Source organism: Ranitomeya imitator, chromosome 5, assembly GCF_032444005.1.
Source record: "Ranitomeya imitator isolate aRanImi1 chromosome 5, aRanImi1.pri, whole genome shotgun sequence".
In the NCBI taxonomy this organism is placed as follows: domain Eukaryota; kingdom Metazoa; phylum Chordata; class Amphibia; order Anura; family Dendrobatidae; genus Ranitomeya; species Ranitomeya imitator.
The window spans coordinates 224,582,350-224,602,896 of NC_091286.1; positions in this window are offsets into that span (position 1 = coordinate 224,582,350).

Consider the following 20,547-nt stretch of genomic DNA (forward strand, 5'->3'; position numbering starts at 1 on the left):
TTATGCATTACATTCAACTAAGCATATAACTATAACAACATCACCATCTTCTGTCAGAAAAGTGTAAAACTCCTGAACACAAATAACTCTGTATCTGTTGCATATCTTCCAACACCCTTTTTCAACAGTAAGGAGTATGTTAAGCCTAATTTCTTCATCAGTCTCTGATGTCTTTCAGCATTCAATGCCTTTGTGAAAATATTGCTGTCATATCTTCAGTTGGGAGTACTTTAAATTTAGGATTCCTTGTTCCTGGTGATCGCTCAAGAAGTGAAAATTCTCATCAATGTGTTTAGTTCTTGGATTAACCTTCGTCAGGTTGCATAATTTTACAACGTTAACAGGCTGCAGAGGTACAATTGTACCTTCATATATACCTCCATTGTGATATTTGGCCAATATATTCTGGACCAAAACTGCAGAGATGTCACGAAAATTCAGCCCTCTACGGCAGGGGTGTCAAACTGCATTCCTCAAGGGCTGCAAACAGGTCATGTTTTCAGGATTTCCTTGTATTGCACAGGTGATAATTTAATCACCTGCACAGAATGATTCCAGCACCTTGTGTAATGCAAAGGAAATCTTGAAAACACGCATGGTCTGAGGCCCTCGAGGAATGCAGTTTGACACCCCTGCTCTACGGCTTTTCAAAAAAATGTTATTGCAATTTTAAAACGGAATAGTTACAATTGTACCTAGTCAGCCGGATGAGGGTTAACTCTTTCCATCTGAGCAAAAACTAGACATCATTGATTGTCCTAATACATCTTTGTTGGTCCCAATTGTTGTTGCCCTCAGTCTGTTAGCAGTTGCCTTAACCATAGAACTTCTTGACTGGCATGTGCTGCAGCAACATATTCTTCGTCTGTCGATGACAGTGTTACTATAGATTTTTTCTTACTAGTCCAACTTATTGGTCTGCCTGAGAGCAAGAAAAGATTGCCACTGGTATATTTCCTGTAAATTGGATCCCTAGCCCAGTCTGCATCAACATATCAGGTTAAAATGCATTTCTCACTTGCAGGTAGTTTCAGTTTAACACTGCTAGTCCCTTCCAAATAATGGATTAATCTCTTCACTGCATTCCAATCCATTTTGTTTGGCTTTGACATCTTCTCGCTCAAAATTCCTACTGCTATTGCAATGTCTGGCTTTGAAACAGTGACAAGATATACAGTATATACTCAAGTATAAGCCGACCCGAGTATAAGCCGACCCCCCTAATTTTGCCACAAAAAACTGGGAAAACTTATTGACTCGAGTATAAGCCTAGGGTGGAAATGCAGCATTTACCGGTGAATTTCAAAAATAAAAATAGATCATTAATTCCCCATAGCTGTGCCATATAGTGCTCTGCACCGTTCATATTTCCCCATAGCTGTGCCATATAGTGCTCTGCACCGTTCATTATTGCCCCATAGCTGTGCCCCATACAGTGCTCTGCACCGTTCATTTTGTCCCATAGCTGTGCCCCATATAGTGCTCTGCACCGTTCATTTTGTCCCATAGCTGTGCCCCATACAGTGCTCTGCACCGTTCATTTTGTCCCATAGCTGTGCCCCATATAGTGCTCTGCACCGTTCATTTTGTCCCATAGCTGTGCCCCATATAGTGCTCTGCACCGTTCATTATTTCCCCATAGCTGTGCCCCATATAGTGCTCTGCCCCATATAGTGCTCTGCACCGTTCATATTTCCCCATAGCTGTGCCCCATATAGTGATCTGCCCCATATAGTGCTCTGCACTATTCATTATTGCCCCATAGCTGTGCCCCATACTGTGCTCTGCACCGTTCATTTTGTCCCATAGCTGTGCTCCATATAGTGCTCTGCACCGTTCATTATTTCCCCATAGCTGTGCCCCATATAGTGCTCTGCCCCATATAGTGCTCTGCACCGTTCATATTTCCCCATGCCTGTGCCCCATATAGTGATCTGCCCCATATAGTGCTCTGCACTATTCATTATTGCCCCATAGCTGTGGCCCATACTGTGCTCTGCACCGTTCATTTTGTCCCATAGCTGTGGCCCATACTGTGCTCTGCACCGTTCATTTTGTCCCATAGCTGTGCCCCATATAGTGCTCTGCACCGTTCATTATTTAAAAAACACCAAAAAAGGACACATTCAAGAAAAAACACCAAAAACAGGCACAGATTCTTACCTGTCTAAACAGGCCTCAATACAAATGCACAAGCAGGGTGCAGCGGACCCAAACAAAATAGCAAATGCACAGGTGCGATACCTAATGAAACAGCCAGCCTTCAATAAGGGTTTGGCCGTGTGGTACACCAATGCACTAAGATAAAATACTCTGTATGTGGCGTGTTCACACAAGGAATGCAAAGCGTCTGGCTGCAGCCTATTAATGACGCCATATGGCGGGCTGCCCAGTGCTAAAATGCATCCTGTGTGACCGTTCATTATTTCCCCATAGCTGTGCCCCATATAGTGCTCTGCCCCATATAGTGCTCTGCACCATTCACATTTCCCCATAGCTGTGCCCCATATAGTGCTCTGCCCCATATAGTGCTCTGCACTATTCATTATTGCCCCATAGCTGTGCCCCATACTGTGCTCTGCACCGTTCATTTTGCCCCATAGCTGTTAGGGTTGGCGGAACGCACCAAATATATTATTTATTGAATGGAATTGGTGCGTTCGCAACCCGGGATCCACCGTGCAGGAAAGTACCTGCTGCTAAATAATGGCGGCTCTATATGGCGGTATATACCAACTCTGTTAGCTTCACAGAGTAACCGCGAGAGGAAAGCTCTGTGCCCTGTTAGACTTTCACAGAGGCACAGGCCAACTACCCAGATGTGAGCAGTGAGTGGTCATGCATGCATACAAAACTCCTCGCCGGAGATGCCAGCATTCTAGGGGCTTATTTCAGCCGGGTCCCTGAACACACTTAAACACAATCTCCTCGCCGGAGGTGCCAGCATTCTAGGGGCTTATTTCAGCCAGGTCCCTGAACACATTCAAACGCATGACCACATTGGTGCAAAGCATATAAAATAAGACGATACCAGCGCATGGCCGTGCGGCCATGCGAGCCTTAAATAGCTGCAGCACATATAGGACCTGTGAAAGAAGGACCAATGGAATTGCTGCAGCACCTGGGCACGTGACCCCAGACCTCCACTGAGAGATCCTGCCCTGGGCATGCTCAGTGTGCAAAGGAGAACTAGTCCTAGTACCTGCAGGACCTTCCATGAGAAGGACCAATGGGAGTCGCTGCAGTACCTGAGCATGTGACCCTAGACCTCCACTGAGAGATCTTGCCCTGGGCATGCTCAGTGTGTGTAAATAAGGACTTAGTCCCAGAGAAGCCTGCTCGCCGCAGATCAGTGCAGGGTACAATAGGAGAGCCAGAAAAGGCAGTAGTAACCCTATGCACAGAATCAGCCTCAGCGAGACGCTGGGAGCGACGTCTCCGCTGAGCAGACCCCACTGCGGCCGATGCAGAATGGGAGACCGCAGCAGACACGGATCGAGATTCCCCCTGTGCAGCAGAGGAAACTCGACTCCTGACATTACTCCCCCTCCTAGGGCCCCCCCCTCCTTGAGCATCACTACGCTCAAAAGCTGCAATAAGCAGCGGAGCCCGAATGTGCTCCACAGGCTCCCAGGTTCTATCCTCTGGGCCGTGACCCTTCCAGTCCACCAGATAAAATTTCTTGCCATGTACCACCTTGCACCCCACAATAGCATTCACCTCAAACTCATCCGTGGATGAACCCGATGTCCCAGCAGATGACTCAGAAATCCGGGACAAATGAACGGGCTTTAAGAGGGAAACGTGAAAAGTATCGGTGATACCAAGGCGTGGAGGAATAGCCAAACGGTAGACCACAGGGTTGACCTGTTCCAGAACCTTAAACGGGCCAATGTAGCGAGGAGCAAACTTAGTGGACTCAACTCGCAGCCTGATGTTACGGGCGGAGAGCCACACTAAGTCGCCAGGAGCAAAGATCGGAGCGGGACGCCGGTGTGTATCAGCCGAAACCCTCATTCTCTCCTTGGAGGCCCGGATGGCATCCTGTGTGCGGTCCCAGATGTCACGTGCCTCCACCGCCCAGTCTGTCACCCTAGAATCGGTGGATGACACGGGCATGGGCACAGGGACACGCGGATGCTGGCCGTAATTAAGGAGAAAAGGAGTCTGACCAGTTGAATCGGCTACGGCGTTGTTCAAGGCAAATTCCGCCCAAGGTAGCAAAGGTGCCCAGTAATCCTGCCTAGCAGAGACGAAATGTCACAAATATGTCACCAGAGTCTGGTTGGTTCTCTCCACCAACCCATTCGTCTCGGGATGGTATGCAGAGGAGAGGTGCAACTCTATGCTGAGTAAACGGCAGAGCTCTCTCCAAAACCGAGACGCGAACTGGGGACCCCGATCGCTGACAATTTTATCAGGCATACCATGTAAACGGAAAATGTGCTTAATGAACAACACCGCCAAGGCCCGTGCAGAAGGTAACCGTGGAAGCGGCACCAAATGCACCATTTTAGAGAAATGGTCGGTGACAACGCAAATAACGGAGCAGCCATGTGACTTGGGTAAGCCCACCACAAAGTCCATCCCGACCATCTCCCAGGGCCTGTCTGCCACCGGTAGAGGGTAAAGCAACCCAGCAGGCCGTTGCCGAGGAGACCGATTCTGGGCGCAAGAAACGCATGCCTGAATATAGTCCCTGACATCTCGGGCCATATGCGGCCACCAGTATGTTCTCGCCAGAAGCTCAGATGTCCTCTTGGTCCCAAAATGCCCACCCACTCTGGAGGAATGAGCCCAAGAGAGAACCTCCGGTCGCAAATTTGCTGGCACGAAAGTCTTGCCCGGGGGCACAGACTCTAGCGAAACCGGAGCTAGTTCTCAGGCTCTCAGAAGGGACAATAAGCCGAGGCTCCTCCTCCTCCTCAGACGACACTACGGAGCGGGAGAGAGCGTCGGCACGAACGTTCTTCTCCCTGGAGAGAAAATGGCGGGTAAAATGGAACCGGGAGAAGAACAGGGACCATCTAGCCTGGCGAGAATTCAGCCGCTGGGCCGTCTGTATATACACCAAGTTCTTGTGGTCAGTGAAGACTTGGAAGGGAAAGCGAGCTCCCATCAAGAGGTGTCTCCACTCTGAAAAAGCCAACTTCATGGCTAGCAGCTCCCTGTCCCCGATGGAATAATTCCTCTCCGCTGGTGTGAAGGTCTTGGAGAAGAAGAAGCAAGGATGCTTCCGACCTTGAGCATCCTTTTGGAAAAGGACTGCTGAAGCACCAACGGATGAGGCATCCACCTCCAAGATAAATGGTTTATCTACATCGGGGCGATGTAGGATGGGAGCGCTAGCGAAGTGTGACTTGATCGAGAGAAAGGCTTTGGAGACCTCCTCTGACCACAACTTGGGATTTGCTCCTTTCTTGGTGAGGGCAACCAAGGGAGATACCAAAGTTGAGAAGTGTGGAATGAACTGGCGATAATAATTAATGAACCCCATAAAGCGCTGCACCGCTTTAAGAGAATGGGGTTCCTGCCAGTCCATTACAGCCTGTAGCTTGGCAGGATCCATAGCCAAACCCTGAGCAGAGATGATATAACCAAGGAAAGGCAAGGACTCCTGCTCAAACACACACTTCTCCAACTTGGCGTAGAGGGAGTTTGCCCGTAAGAGGTCGAAGACTTTGCGAACATCTCTCCGATGGGAGTCAATATCTTGAGAGTAGATGAGGATATCATCCAGATAGACTACGACCGAGGTGGTGAGCATATCTCGGAAGATGTCGTTCACAAAGTCTTGGAAAACGGCTGGGGCATTACAGAGCCCGAAGGGCATCACCAGATATTCATAGTGCCCATCCCTGGTGTTAAAAGCAGTCTTCCATTCATCCCCCTCACGGATGCGAATCAGGTTGTAAGCACCCCGCAGATCTAACTTTGTAAATACCCTTGCTCCCCGTAGCCTATCAAAAAGCTCAGATATCAGGGGTAATGGGTACTTGTTCTTAACGGTGATGGCGTTAAGACCCCTGTAGTCTATGCATGGACGTAAGTCTCCAGTCTTCTTCTGTACGAAGAAGAAACCAGCCCCTGCCGGTGACACTGACTTCCTAATGAATCCTCTTGCCAGATTCTCTTGGATGTACTGACACATTGCCTCCATCTCCGGGAGAGATAACGGATAGACTCAACCCTGGAGAGGCTCAGCACCAGGCAAGAGGTCAATAGGACAGTCATAGGGGCGGTGAGGAGGAAGGGTCTCCGCAGCCCTTTTGGAGAACACGTCTGCATAGGGCCAATACTGCTTGGGGAGAGAAGAAAGATCTGCGGATACCTGTGTAGTAGCAACCTGAACGCACTCCCTCAGACATCTACCCTCGCAGGATTTACTCCATCCCAAAATTCTCCCTGAGGACCACTCAATATGAGGAGAATGGTAGCGAAGCCATGGTATCCCCAACAGGACCTCATCAATTCCCTCAGAAATGACTAATAGGGAGATTATCTCCTGATGTGATGGAGACACAGAAAGCGTGAAAGGAATGGTTTGGTGGGTAATCTGTGAGGGTAGTGTCGACCCATTTACCACTCGAATGGTTACTGGCTTGGCGAGCATCACCAAGGGTATTGCGTGACGCTGGGCAAAAGCGGAAGACATAAAGTTACCCTCTGTCCCAGAATCCACGCATAGCTCGACCATAAGAGTGGATGGGCCTATGGTAATTGTCCCCTTGAAGGACAACTTTGAGCTAAACGTCACCGTGTCTAGTGTACCTCCTCCAACTGCCACTAGACGCTGACATTTCCCCGACCGCTGAGGACCCTTGGAGGCAAGATGTCCTGACTGCCGGCAAACATGACGAACCTTATGTGCACGGGCGGATTGAGACTTGGATCCCGCTCGTGTCACCTCTAAGGCCTCATGTGACTCGGACGCCTGGACTGGAGATTCCAAAGGTTTGGCGAAGGTGGGAGCCAGCCGAAACCTCTGCCTACACTGGACTCGCTCCAACCTTCGCTCGTGAAAACGAAGGTCTATGCGAGTGGATACGGCTATGAGCTCCTCCAGTGTGGCGGGAATCTCCCTAGTGGCCAAAGCATTCTTCACATGGTCAGCCAGCCCCCTCCAAAATACGGGAATGAGGGTTTTATCTGGCCATTCCAACTCAGACGCTAATGTCCGGAAGTGAACAGCAAAATGGCTGACCATGGTTGAACCCTGAGTCAAAGCCAGCAGTTGGAGCGCTGTATCATGGGTGACCTGAGGTCCTAAAAAGACCTGTTTCAGAGTGTCCAGAAACAGAGGAACACTCCGCACCACATGATCGTTGCGCTCCCACAGCGGCGTAGCCCACTCCAACGCTCTGTCCGACAAGAGAGAGATTATGAATCCCACCTTTGCCCGCTCAGTAGGGAAACGTGCAGCCAGGAGCTCGAGGTGTATACCACATTGGCTCATGAAACCCCTACAGGACTTACTGTCCCCAGAGTTTCTCTCAGGCAAAGGAAGGTGAGATAGGGTCGGAACAGAGGTGGCAGTGGGTAAAGCTGCTGCAGCCACGCTAGCAGCCTGAACAGCTATTGCAGTAACATCCACCGCCGTGGTTGCACGCTCAAGAGACGCCAACCGGCCCTCCAGCAGCTGGATGTACCCCTGCAATCGCTGTTTATCCGCCATTACTTAGCCAGATCCTGGCGCTAGTATACTGTTAGGGTTGGCGGAACGCACGAAATATATTATTTATTGAATGGATTTGGTGCGTTCGCAACCCGGGATCCACCGTGCAGGAAAGTACCTGCTGCTAAATAATGGCGGCTCTATATGGCGGTATATACCAACTCTGTTAGCTTCACAGAGTAACCGCGAGAGGAAAGCTCTGTGCCCTGTTAGACTTTCACAGAGGCACAGGCCAACTACCCAGATGTGAGCAGTGAGTGGTCATGCATGCATACAAAACTCCTCGCCGGAGGTGCCAGCATTCTAGGGGCTTATTTCAGCCGGGTCCCTGAACACATTCAAACGCATGACCACATTGGCGCAAAGCATATCACATAAGACGATACTAGCGCATGGCCGTGCGGCCATGCGAGCCTTAAATAGCTGCAGCACATATAGGACCTGTGAAAGAAGGACCAATGGAATTGCCCTGGGCATGCTCAGTGTGCAAAGCAGAACTAGTCCTAGTACCTGCAGGACCTTCCATGAGAAGGACCAATGGGAGTTGCTGCAGTACCTGAGCATGTGACCCTAGACCTCCACTGAGAGATCTTGCCCTGGGCATGCTCAGTGTGTGTAAATAAGGACTTAGTCCCAGAGAAGCCTGCTCGCCGCAGATCAGTGCAGGGTACAATAGGAGAGCCAGAAAAGGCAGTAGTAACCCTATGCACAGAATCAGCCTCAGCGAGACGCTGGGAGCGACGTCTCCGCTGAGCAGACCCCACTGCGGCCGATGCAGAATGGGAGACCGCAGCAGACACGGATCGAGATTCCCTCTGTGCAGCAGAGGAAACTCGACTCCTAACACTAGCTGTGCCCCATATAGTGCTCTGCACCGTTCATTTTGTCCCATAGCTGTGCCCCATACTGTGCTCTGCACCGTTCATTTTGTCCCATAGCTGTGCCCCATATAGTGCTCTGCACTGTTCATTATTTCCCCATAGCTGTGCCCCATATAGTGCTCTGCCCCATATAGTGCTCTGCACCGTTCATATTTCCCCATAGCTGTGCCCCATACTGTGCTCTGCACCGTTCATTTTGTCCCATAGATGCTCCACATAAATCTGTGCCGCCGCTGCTGCTGCTGCAATAAAAAAAAAAACACATACTCACCTCTCTTGCTTGCAGCTCCAAGCGTCCGGTCCCGGCGTCTCTCCGCTCTGACTGATCAGGCAGAGGGCGCCGCGCACACTATACGTGTCATCGCGCCCTCTGCCCTTCACAGTCAGAGCGGAGAGACGCTGGGAATAGGGTTGAGCGAAACGGGTCGTTCATTTTCAAAAGTCGCCGACTTTTGGCAAAGTCGGGTTTCATGAAACCCGATCCGACCCCTGTGCGGGGTCGGCCATGCGGTACGCGACTTTCGCGCCAAAGTCGCGTTTCAATGACGCGAAAAGCGCCATTTCTCAGCCAATGAAGGTAAACGCAGAGTGTGGGCAGCGTGATGACATAGGTCCTGGTCCCCACCATCTTAGACAAGGGCATTGCAGTGATTGGCTTGCTGTCTGCGGCGTCACAGGGGCTATAAAGGGGCGTTCCCGCCGACCGCCATGTTACTGCTGCTGATCTGAGCTTAGGGAGAGGTTGCTGCCGCTTCGTCAGAAGCAGGGATAGCGTTAGGCAGGGTCCATTAACCACCAAACCGCTTGTGCCGTAGCGATTTCCACTGCCCAACACCACCTTCGGTGTGCAGGGACAGTGGAAGCTACATTTTTTTTTTCCCCCTCAGCGCTGTAGCTCATTGGGCTGCCCTAGAAGGCTCCCTGATAGCTGCATTGCTGTGTGTACGCCGCTGTGCAAACCAACTGCTTTTTTCAAAGCACAAATCCTCTTGTTCCTTCCTTTCTGCACAGCTACCTTTTTTGTTTGTCCACACTTTTTATTTAATTTGTGCATCAGTCCACTCCTTATTGCTGCCTGCCATACCTGGCTGAGATTACTGCAGGGAGATAGTAATTGTAGGACACTCCCTGTTTTTTTTTTTTTTTTTTTGTGGGAGATTAAGATTGACATTTCTGCTAGAGTGCCATCCCTGTGTGTGCCATCTCTCACTCAGTGGGCCATAGAAAGCCTATTTATTTTTTTGCTTGATTTGGGTTATAAAATCTACCTGAAAAAATCACTACATCAATCAGTGGGAGAAAAATATTGGCCTCAGGGCTTGTGTGCCACTCTTGACTCCTGTGTGTGCCATCTCTCAGTCAGTGGGCCATAGAAAGCCTATTTATTTTTTTGCTTGATTTGGGTTCTAAAATCTACCTGAAAAAATCACTACATCAATCAGTGGGAGAAAAATATTGGCCTCTGGGCTTGTGTGCCACTTCTGACTCCTGTGTGCTTCATCTCTCACTCAGTGGGCCATAGAATGCCTATTTTTTGTTTTATTTGTTTTATAAATTCTCCCTGAAAAAATCATTTTTATTTTATTTGGTTTCTAAATTCTTCCTGAAAAAACCTTTTTTTTTTTTTATTTTTTTTTTTCTAAAGTCTCCCTGGAAAAAAAAAAAAAATCAAATCAGTGGGAGATTAATATTGCCCTTTCTGCTTGTGTGCCAGTCTTGACTCCTGGGTGTGCCATCTCTCTCTCTCTCTCCAATTGTGGGCCATAGAAAGCCTATTTTTTTTAGCTTGATTTGGGTTCCAAAATCTACCTGAAAAAATCACTACATCAATCATTGGGAGAACAATATTGGCCTCTGGGCTTGTGTGCCACTCCTGACTCCTGTGTGCATCATCTCTCACTCCGTGGGCCATAGAAAGCCTATTTTTTCTTTTATTTGTTTTCTAAATTCTCCCTGAAAAAATCATTTTATTTTATTTGGTTTCTAAATTCTTCCTGAAAAAATCATTTTATTCTATTTTTTTTTCCTAAAGTCTCCCTGAAAAAAAAAAAAAAAGAAAATCAGTGGGAGATTAATATTGCCCTTTCTGCTTGTGTGCCAGTCTTGACTCCTGGGTGTGCCATCTCTCTCTCTCTCTCCAATTGTGGGCCATAGAAAGCCTATTATTTTTTTAGCTTGATTTGGGTTCCAAAATCTACCTGAAAAAATCACTACATCAATCAGTGGGAGATAAATATTGGCCTCTGGGCTTGTGTGCCACTCCTGACTCCTGTGTGCGTCATCTCTCACTCAGTGGGCCATAGAAAGCCTTTTTTTGTTTTATTTGTTTTCTAAATTCTCCCTGAAAAAAATCATTTTATTTTATTTGGTTTCTAAATTCTTCCTGAAAAAATCATTTTATTCTATTATTTTTTTTTCCTAAAGTTTCCCTGAAAAAAAAAAAAAAAAAAAAAAAAATCAGTGGGAGATTAATATTGCCCTTTCTGCTTGTGTGCCAGTCTTGACTCCTGGGTGTGCCATCTCTCTCTCTCTCTCCAATTGTGGGCCATAGAAAGCCTATTATTTTTTTAGCTTGATTTGGGTTCCAAAATCTACCTGAAAAAATCACTACATCAATCAGTGGGAGATAAATATTGGCCTCTGGGCTTGTGTGCCACTCTTGACTCCTGTGTGCGTCATCTCTCACTCAGTGGGCCATAGAAAGCCTATTTTTGTTTTATTTGTTTTCTAAATTCTCCCTGAAAAAATCATTTTATTTTATTTGGTTTCTAAATTCTTCCTGAAAAATCATTTTATTCTATTATTTTTTTTTCCTAACGTCTCCCTGAAAAAAAAAAAAAATCAAATCAGTGGGAGATTAATATTTACATTTGTGCTTCAGTGACAGTCCTGCGTGTGTGGCATCTCTCTCATTTGTTGCGACCAACAACAGAGTGTGTAACATTGTGCCTGATTTTCGTTGTGGTCTCACTCACCTGTAAAGGAGTAGCTAAATCATACTGAAGTTATAGCTCACCGTGTAAGTTGTGTGACAGCAACAAATACCGTTAGTTTGGTTACGTTTTTAAAACAATGAGGAAGTCTGGTGGAAGAGGTCGTGGCCGGGGGCGTTCATTGTCAGCTGGTAATGAGGGTAGTGGTAGTGGTGGAGCATCAGCTGGTCGTGGGAAAAAAAATATTGCACCTAAGTCTGTAGCTGTGGAGCCAGGTTCGTCGTCTGGCTACACAAGGCCTCGAACGCTCCCTTTTCTGGGAGTAGGAAAACCGCTTTTAAAGCCGGAGCAGCAAGAGCAAGTTTTGGCTTATCTTGCTGACTCAGCCTCTAGCTCTTTTGCCTCCTTTCGTGAAACTGGTAAATGTCAAAGCAGCGCGTCGTTAGTGGATGTTCACGGTCAGGGAAAAGTCGCTTCCTTGTCCTCTTCAGCAAAAACAACAACAGAGAAGAATGCAGCAGGCGACACAACGGGTTACTCCATGGATCTCTTTACACATACCGTCCCTGGCTTAGAAAGTGAAGCAGTTAACAGTCCATGCCCATTACAAGTTGAATCTGACATGGAGTGCACTGATGCACAGCCACAGCCAGACTACTATGCTGGTCCTTTGACTCAGACCACAACATTGCCCTCGCAGGTTGCTGATCAAGAATCAGACCCTGATGAGACTATGTTGCCCCATCACGAACGCTATACCACCGACCGACACGGTGACACAGACGAAGTTGCACACGAGCTACAAGAAGAGGTAATAGATGACCCAGTTCTTGACCCCGATTGGCAGCCATTGGGGGAACAGGGTGCAGGCGGCAGCAGTTCTGAAGCGGAGGAGGAGGGGCCGCAGCAGGCATCAACATCGCAACAGGTTCCATCTGCCGGGCCCGTATCTTGCCCAAAACGCGTGGCAAAGCCAAAACCTGTTGGAGGACAGCGTGTCCATCCGGTTAAAGCTCAGTCTGCAATGCCTGAAAAGGTATCCGATGCTAGAAAGAGTGCAGTCTGGCATTTTTTTAAACAACATCCAATTGATCAGCGCAAAGTCATCTGTCAAAAATGTTCAACTACCTTAAGCAGAGGACAGAATCTGAAAAGTCTCAATACAAGTTGCATGCATAGACATTTAACCACCATGCATTTGCAAGCCTGGACTAACTACCAAACGTCCCTTAAGGTTGTAGCACCCTCGGCCAATGAAGCTAGTCAGCAACGCAACATCCCTTCCGGCAGTGTAGGGCCACCATTTTCCGCACCACCTGCAGTATCTGTGCAGGTTTCTTTGCCAGGCCAAAGCAGTCAGGGTCAGGGAATCACCAGTTTCGTAGTAGGAAACACTGCATCTAGGGCACTGGCGGCAACAATACCATCTCCCACCGTCTCTCAGTCTGCCATGTCCACAGGCACCCCCGCTAGTTCCACGATCTCCAGCTCTCCAGTCCTCCAGTCCAGCTCACCCTACATGAGACTATGGTTAGAAAAAGGAAGTACTTAGCCTCGCATCCGCGTACACAGGGTTTGAACGCCCACATAGCTAGACTAATCTCGTTAGAGATGATGCCCTACCGGTTAGTTGAAAGCGAAGCTTTCAAAGCCCTGATGGACTACGCTGTACCACGCTACGAGCTACCCAGTCGACACTTTTTTTCCAGAAAAGCCATCCCAGCCCTCCACCAGCATGTTAAAGAGCGCATCGTCCATGCACTCAGGCAATCTGTGAGCACAAAGGTGCACCTGACAACAGATGCATGGACCAGTAGGCATGGCCAGGGACGTTACGTGTCCATCACGGCACACTGGGTGAATGTTGTGGATGCAGGGTCCACAGTGGACAGCAAGTTTGGGACAGTTCTGCCTAGCCCACGGTCTAGGAAACAGTTGGCTGTAGCCGTTCGCACCCCCTCCTCCTCCTCTTCGTCCTCCTGCAGAAGCGAGAGCTCGTCCACAGACCGCAGTCGCACAACCACTCCATCCGCAGCTGCCACTGTTGCACACCAGGTCTCCCATTATGGGACAGCTAGTGGCAAGCGTCAGCAGGCTGTATTGGCAATGAAGTGTTTGGGCGACAACAGACACACCGCGGAAGTTCTGTCCAAGTTCTTGCAGAAAGAAACTTGGTCATGGCTGGGCACTGCACATCTTGAGGCAGGCAAGGTTGTGAGTGATAACGGAAGGAATTTTATGGCTGCCATAGCCCTTTCCCAACTGAAACACATTCCTTGCCTGGCTCACACCTTAAACCTGGTGGTGCAGTAATTCCTGAAAAGTTATCCGGGGTTACCCGACCTGCTCCTCAAAGTGCGCAGACTTTGCACGCACATCCGCCGTTCGCCCGTACACTCCAGCTGTATGCAGAACCATCAGCGGTCTTTGAACCTTCCCCAGCATCGCCTAATCATCGACGTTGCAACAAGGTGGAACTCCACACTGCACATGCTTCAGAGACTGTGCGAACAGAGGTGTGCTGTTATGTATTTGTGGGAGGATACACATACACGGGCAGGCAGTAGGATGGCAGACATGGAGTTGTCAGGTGTGCAGTGGTCGAAGATTCAAGACATGTGTCAAGTCCTTCAGTGTTTTGAGGAATGCACACGGCTGGTTAGTGCAGACAACGCCATAATAAGCATGAGCATCCCCCTAATGCGTCTGCTGATGCAAAGTTTGACGCACATAAAGGATCAGGCGTCTGCAGCTGAGGAAGAGGAAAGCCTTGATGACAGTCAGCCATTGTCTGGCCAGGGCAGTGTACAGGACGAGTTAGCGGGCGAAGAGGAGGAGGAGGACGAGGAGGATGATGGGGATGATTATATTTTTAATGAGGAAGCTTTTCCGGGGCCACTGGAAATTGGTGGCGCGGCAAGGCCGGGTTCTGGTTTTTGGAGGGACACAAGTGACGTGGATTTGCCTGAAACTGCCCCTCAACCAAGCACAACCGCAGATTTGAGAACTGGAACTTTGGCCCACATGGCGGATTATGCCTTACGTATCCTCAAAAGGGACACACGCATAACTAAAATGATGAACGATGACGAGTACTGGTTGGCCTGCCTCCTTGATCCTCGCTATAAAGGCAAATTGCAAAATATAATGCCACATGAGAACTTGGAACTAATATTAGCAACCAAGCAATCAACTCTTGTTGACCGTTTGCTTCTGGCATTCCCTGCACACAGCGCCCGTGATCGTTCTCACACGAGCTGCAGGGGCCAGCAGACCAGAGGAGTTAGAGGGGCAGAAATCAGAAGTGGCGTTGGCCAGAGGGGTTTTCTGACCAGGTTGTGGAGTGATTTTGCTATGACCGCAGACAGGACAGGTACTGCAGCATCAATTCAAAGTGACAGGAGACAACATTTGTCCAGTATGGTTACAAACTATTTTTCATCCCTTATCGCTGTTCTCCCTCAACCGTCATTCCCATTTGATTACTGGGCATCAAAATTAGACACCTGGCCAGAATTGGCAGAATATGCATTGCAGGAGCTTGCTTGCCCGGCAGCTAGTGTCCTATCAGAAAGAGTATTCAGTGCTGCAGGTTCAATACTAACAGAAAAAAGGACTCGTCTGGCTACCCAAAATGTAGATGATCTAACCTTCATTAAAATGAACCACAACTGGATTTCGAAATCTTTTGCCCCACCTTGCCCGGCTGACACCTAGCTTTCCTATGAAAAGGTTTTGCCTGTGGACTATTCTGAATGCCTTTTCCAATCTCGTAATTTTCTGCACCTGATTGTCCAGCATACGACATGTTTACACCTCACTAAATGGCCAAACTCCCCACACGGGGCCGTGGTATCGACACTTGGCGACAGCACCCGTGAGAGTGCTGTTTGTCTGAAGAGGTGGGTGTGCCCGCTTTTGGTCGACGGCACTGCCACTGGGTCCCTCCTAGTGCAATAAAGTGTCTCTGGCGGTGGTGGTGCGCACCCAACGTCAGACACACCGTTGCAATATGAGGGGCCCTGGGCCTGTACCGCCGGTCACAAGACAGTTCCCCCCCCCAGCTCAAACAGTGCTCTACCACTTGCAAAACTATCTCACAGCTCCACCAATGTTTAGTCTATGCGCTGACATCTTTCAATGCCTGCCACTGACAATACCATTGTATTGACATTTTTGTTATGTTAGGCCTTCGAAGCCTGTCTGCGGTCACTCCTTCCACTATGCCTCCACTGACCACACCACTGCTGCCCGTGTACCCCTGGAACCAATTTAAAATTGCCTACAGCCAGCCCAATTTTTTTATTTTAGGCCTTCGATGCCTGTCTGCGGTCCGTTCTTTCTACTACTACTACACTGACCAGGCCACTGCTGCCCATGTACCCCTGGAACCAATTTAAAATTGCCTACAGCCATGTGTTATTATTTTAGGCCTTCGATGCCTGTCTGCGGTCACTCCTTCCACTAGGCCTCCACTGACCACACCACTGCTGCCCGTGTACCCCTGGAACCAATTTAAAATTGCCTACAGCCTGCCCAATTTTTTTATTTTAGGCCTTCAATGCCTGTCTGCGGTCATTCCTTCCACTAGGCCTCCACTGACCACACCACTGCTGCCCGTGTACCCCTGGAACCAATTTAAAATTGCCTACAGCCAGCCCAATTTTTTTATTTTAGGCCTTCGATGCCTGTCTGCGGTCACTCCTTCCACTAGGCCTCCACTGACCACACCACTGCTGCCCGTGTACCCCTGGAACCAATTTAAAATTGCCTACAGCCATGTGTTATTATTTTAGGCCTTCGATGCCTGTCTGTGGTCACTCCTTACAATATGCCTCCACTGACCACACCACTGCTGCCCGTGTACCCCTGGAACCAATTTAAAATTGCCTACAGCCAGCCCAATTTTTTTATTTTAGGCCTTCGATGCCTGTCTGCGCTCCGTTCTTTCTACTACTACTACACTGACCAGGCCACTGCTGCCCGTGTACCCCTGGAACCAATTTAAAATTGCCTACAGCCATATGTTATTATTTTAGGCCTTCGATGCCTGTCTGCGGTCACTCCTTCCACTAGGCCTCCACTGACCACACCACTGCTGCCCGTGTACCCCTAGAACCTATTTATAATTGCATAGAGCATCCTTTTTTTAATAGTAGGCGTACAAAGTCAGTCTGCGGTTCACTATTGAAATTGTCCTCCACTGCCCAGAGCACTGCAGCTTGTGTACCCCTGTAACTTTTTTCTGCTGCAGTGAGCCACATTTTTGGTTTGAGTCCTACTACCTGTGTCTGTCTGCGCCACTCAATTCAGCTGTGTTCCTTTGAAAAAAGCTGAGCGTCAATAGTCTTGTTTTCAGCCTCTAGGAATTTTAAAACTGCATTGGGTGTACAACTTTGGTAGGGCCTACTAACGGTGTCTGCCTCCCCAAGGTGTTCCCCAGGTTTCCTCTCCATTGCTTCAATCTTCATGCTCTCGTTTAGTAGTTGTTGGAAACTACGCTGCATTAGGCCTACAAATTGGGTATGGGGTGTAGAGAGATGGTGTGTTCCACTCCAAGGTGTTCTCCAGGTTGCCTTTCCTGAGCTTCAATCTTCATGCTCTCGTTTAGTAGTTGTTGGAAACTACGCTGCATTAGGCCTACAAATTGGGTATGGGGTGTAGAGAGATGGTGTGTTCCACTCCAAGGTGTTCTCCAGGTTGCCTTTCCTGAGCTTCGATCTTCTGGCTCTCGTTTAGTAGTTGTTGGAAACTACACTGCATTAGGCCTACAAATTGGGTATGGGGTGTAGAGAGGTCGTGTGTTCCACTCCAAGGTGTTCTCCAGGTTGCCTTTCCTGAGCTTCGATCTTCTGGCTCTCGTTTAGTAGTTGTTGGAAACTACACTGCATTAGGCCTACAAATTGGGTATGGGGTGTAGAGAGATGGTGTGTTCCACTCCAAGGTGTTCCCCAGGTTTCGTCCACATTGCTTCGGTCTTCCGACTCTCGTTTAGTAGTTGTAGAAAACTACACTGCATTAGGCCTACAAATTGGGTATGGGGTGTAGAGAGATGGTGTGTTCCACTCCAAGGTGTTCTCCAGGTTGCCTTTCCTGAGCTTCTGTCTTCAGGCTCTCATTAAATTGTGGTTAAATGGAACAACTGCATTTGGCGTACTAGTTGGTTTGGGGCCTACTATCGGTGTCTGCCACTCCTTGTTGTTCTCCTCCACTGAACAAAGCTGTGCCGCCTGTTTACTACGGTTGCCAATACATCAAAAAATAGGAGAAATACCTGCCTAGTAATGTGGCAATGCTCCAAATTAATATGAACATCCAAAAAAGCAAAAAAGAAGCAATATAGCCATAAAATGATGAAATTTTATTACAAATAAATAAATACAAAATATCCAAAAAACATAAAAAATGGGACAGGAAAATATGCACAAGAAAATAGTAGCCACCAAAAGGCAAAAATTGTATATCATACCATGTAGAAACAATAAATCTACAGTAGTGCGGTAATCAACGCACAATATAGCAAAGTGCAAAACATAAATGCAACATATATTGCGTATGAAAAAAGTAACAATTTTAAACTGCATTTCGACTACTTACTGATTTGGGCCTACTCTCTGTGTCAGCCTCTCATTCAATTTGTCCTCCACTGCAATGCCCCCTGGTTAGTCCTCTGTTACCAATTTTGAACTGCATTTAGCCAACTTTATTCTTTGGGCCTATATCTGTGTTTCCTCCTCATCCTGCCCATTGCCCAGCCAGTGATAGATGAGTCTGCTGGTACATTGACCCATAACGCAAAATTCCCCGTGCACGCTACACAGCAAGATTGTGACCCTGCTGAAAGTCAGGTTCCTCTTCCCGCATACCATACCACCTTACACGGGGACAAAGAGGAAGGTGCAGATGAAAGTGCAGGTTCCTTCATCAGGTGGGGGGAGGAATACTAGTTGGCGACGTCACTGGCACAGGGCCTCTCATAGTACGCAAAAGTGTTGCTGCCGGTGGGAGGCGCCCCCGCCGTGCAAACACACCGCTGTACTTTGAGGGGCCCTGTGCCAGTGCCAATGCCAACGAGTGGGCCCCCCCTGCTTGCTCAGGTTCACAGCACTTGCAAAGTTTAAATACTTACCTCTCCCTGCTCCACTGCCGTGACGTGGTCCAGATTTCCTGGGCCCACTAATTACTTGAACCAGCCCTACCCCCCACAACTTTAGCCAAATGACCCCCAATTTCAAATGCCTTCCAATTATTATAAGGTAAATTACGATTGACAAGCTTCTTTAACAAGAATGGATGTTTTTGCCATTAAAATGGGCAGTGTAGGTGTTTTCCTGGCCTCCACTCACTGCCGACTATGCTCCCCCATTGACTTGCATTGGGTTTCGTGTTTCGGGCGATACCCGACTTTTCGCGATAATCGGCCGATTCCACTTGACTCGACTTCTAAGATAGTCGGGTTTCGCGAAACACGGCTCGACTCTAAAAAGGTCAAGGTCGCTCAACCCTAGCTGGGAAGATGGAGCGACGCCGGGAAGATGGAGCGGCGCCCGGCGGCTGGAACGCGGACAGGTGAATATTACATACTTACCTAGTCCCAGCGATCCTGGCGCTCCCCGCCTGTCCCACGGTCTTCGGTGCCACATCTTCTTTCTCTATCAGCGGTCACCGGCACCGCTGATTAGAGAAATGAATAGGCGGCTTTGCCCCTATGGGAGGTGGAGCCGCCTATTCATTTTTCTAATGAGCGGTCCCACGTGACCGCTGAAGAGGGGAAGAAGCTGCAGCACATAAGACCGTGGGACAACAGGGGGAGCGCCAGGATAGCTGGGACTAGGTAAGTATGCCTCAGCGCCCTCTCCCCCTCATCCGCCGACCCTGCCACCCACCTTGACTCGAGTATAAGCCGAAAGGGGCACTTTCAGCCCAAAAATTTGGGCTGAAAATCTCGGCTTATACTCGAGTATATACGGTAATAATTTTCCCATTGCCTTTCTGTATTGTTAATTATTCGGTAACAGATTCTGTTAAAACAGGAAAAACAAAATCCAGCTCACCATACCGACATTCCCAGGAGCTCGGAGCACGGAACCGCTGTGTCAGGGCGTGGACGAACAGGAAAGAGAAGGAGATCCAGCTCAACGAAATAGTGAAAAATCCATAATTTATTTCACTCAAAATACAGTGATTAAGGGTGCTTAGTCACCGGAAACGCGTTGACCTTGTTTTTATAATTTTTTCTGTATGCTGATGTTTTGTCCTTTCACTGTATTTTGAGTGAAATAAATTATGGATTTTTCACTATTTCGTTGAGCTGGATCTCCTTCTCTTTCCTGAACAGATTCTGTTCACTATTTATTTCCTTCAGATAGTTTGTTTCCATTGGAGACTTTACTGGTTTTGCATCTTTCAATCCAAATGTTTCAATTATGTCTTGAATTATGTGATTTTGTTTAAGAAGGAAACTCCCGTCTTCTTCTCTTTCTATCTGTATTCCTAGGTACTGTTTCACATTTGCCAGATCTTGGATCTCGAAGTGTTGATCCAAAGTTTTCACTATCTCCGCTTTATCCTTTTCTTTTTCAAAGCAAATTAAAATATCATCCACATATATCAGCACATAGATCCATCTGTCTGTCAGTCTCTTTGTATATAGATAAGAATCAGCTTTGCTTCTTTGAAAATGTTAATTTATGAGTACTTCTGTGATTTTATCATTCCATGCTTTAGTGGTTTGTTTTAAACCTTATATACTTTTCCTTAGCTTTCAAACCATGTTTGGTTTCCTTTTATCCTTGAATCCTGGGGTTTGTTCCATGTAAATGATTTCTGTTAAGTTTCAATTCAGAAATGCTGCCTTTACATCCAGATGTTTCAACTGCATTTTTTTCCTTGCCACAACTGCAAACAAAGTTCTGATTATAGTGTATTTGACAACTGGAGCAAATGTCTCATCATAGTCTTCTCCATATTTCTGAGAATAGCCTTTAGCTACGAGTCTTGCTCGGTATCAGTCAGCTGTGCCGTCTGCTTTGTGTTTTACTTTAAAAACCCATTTACA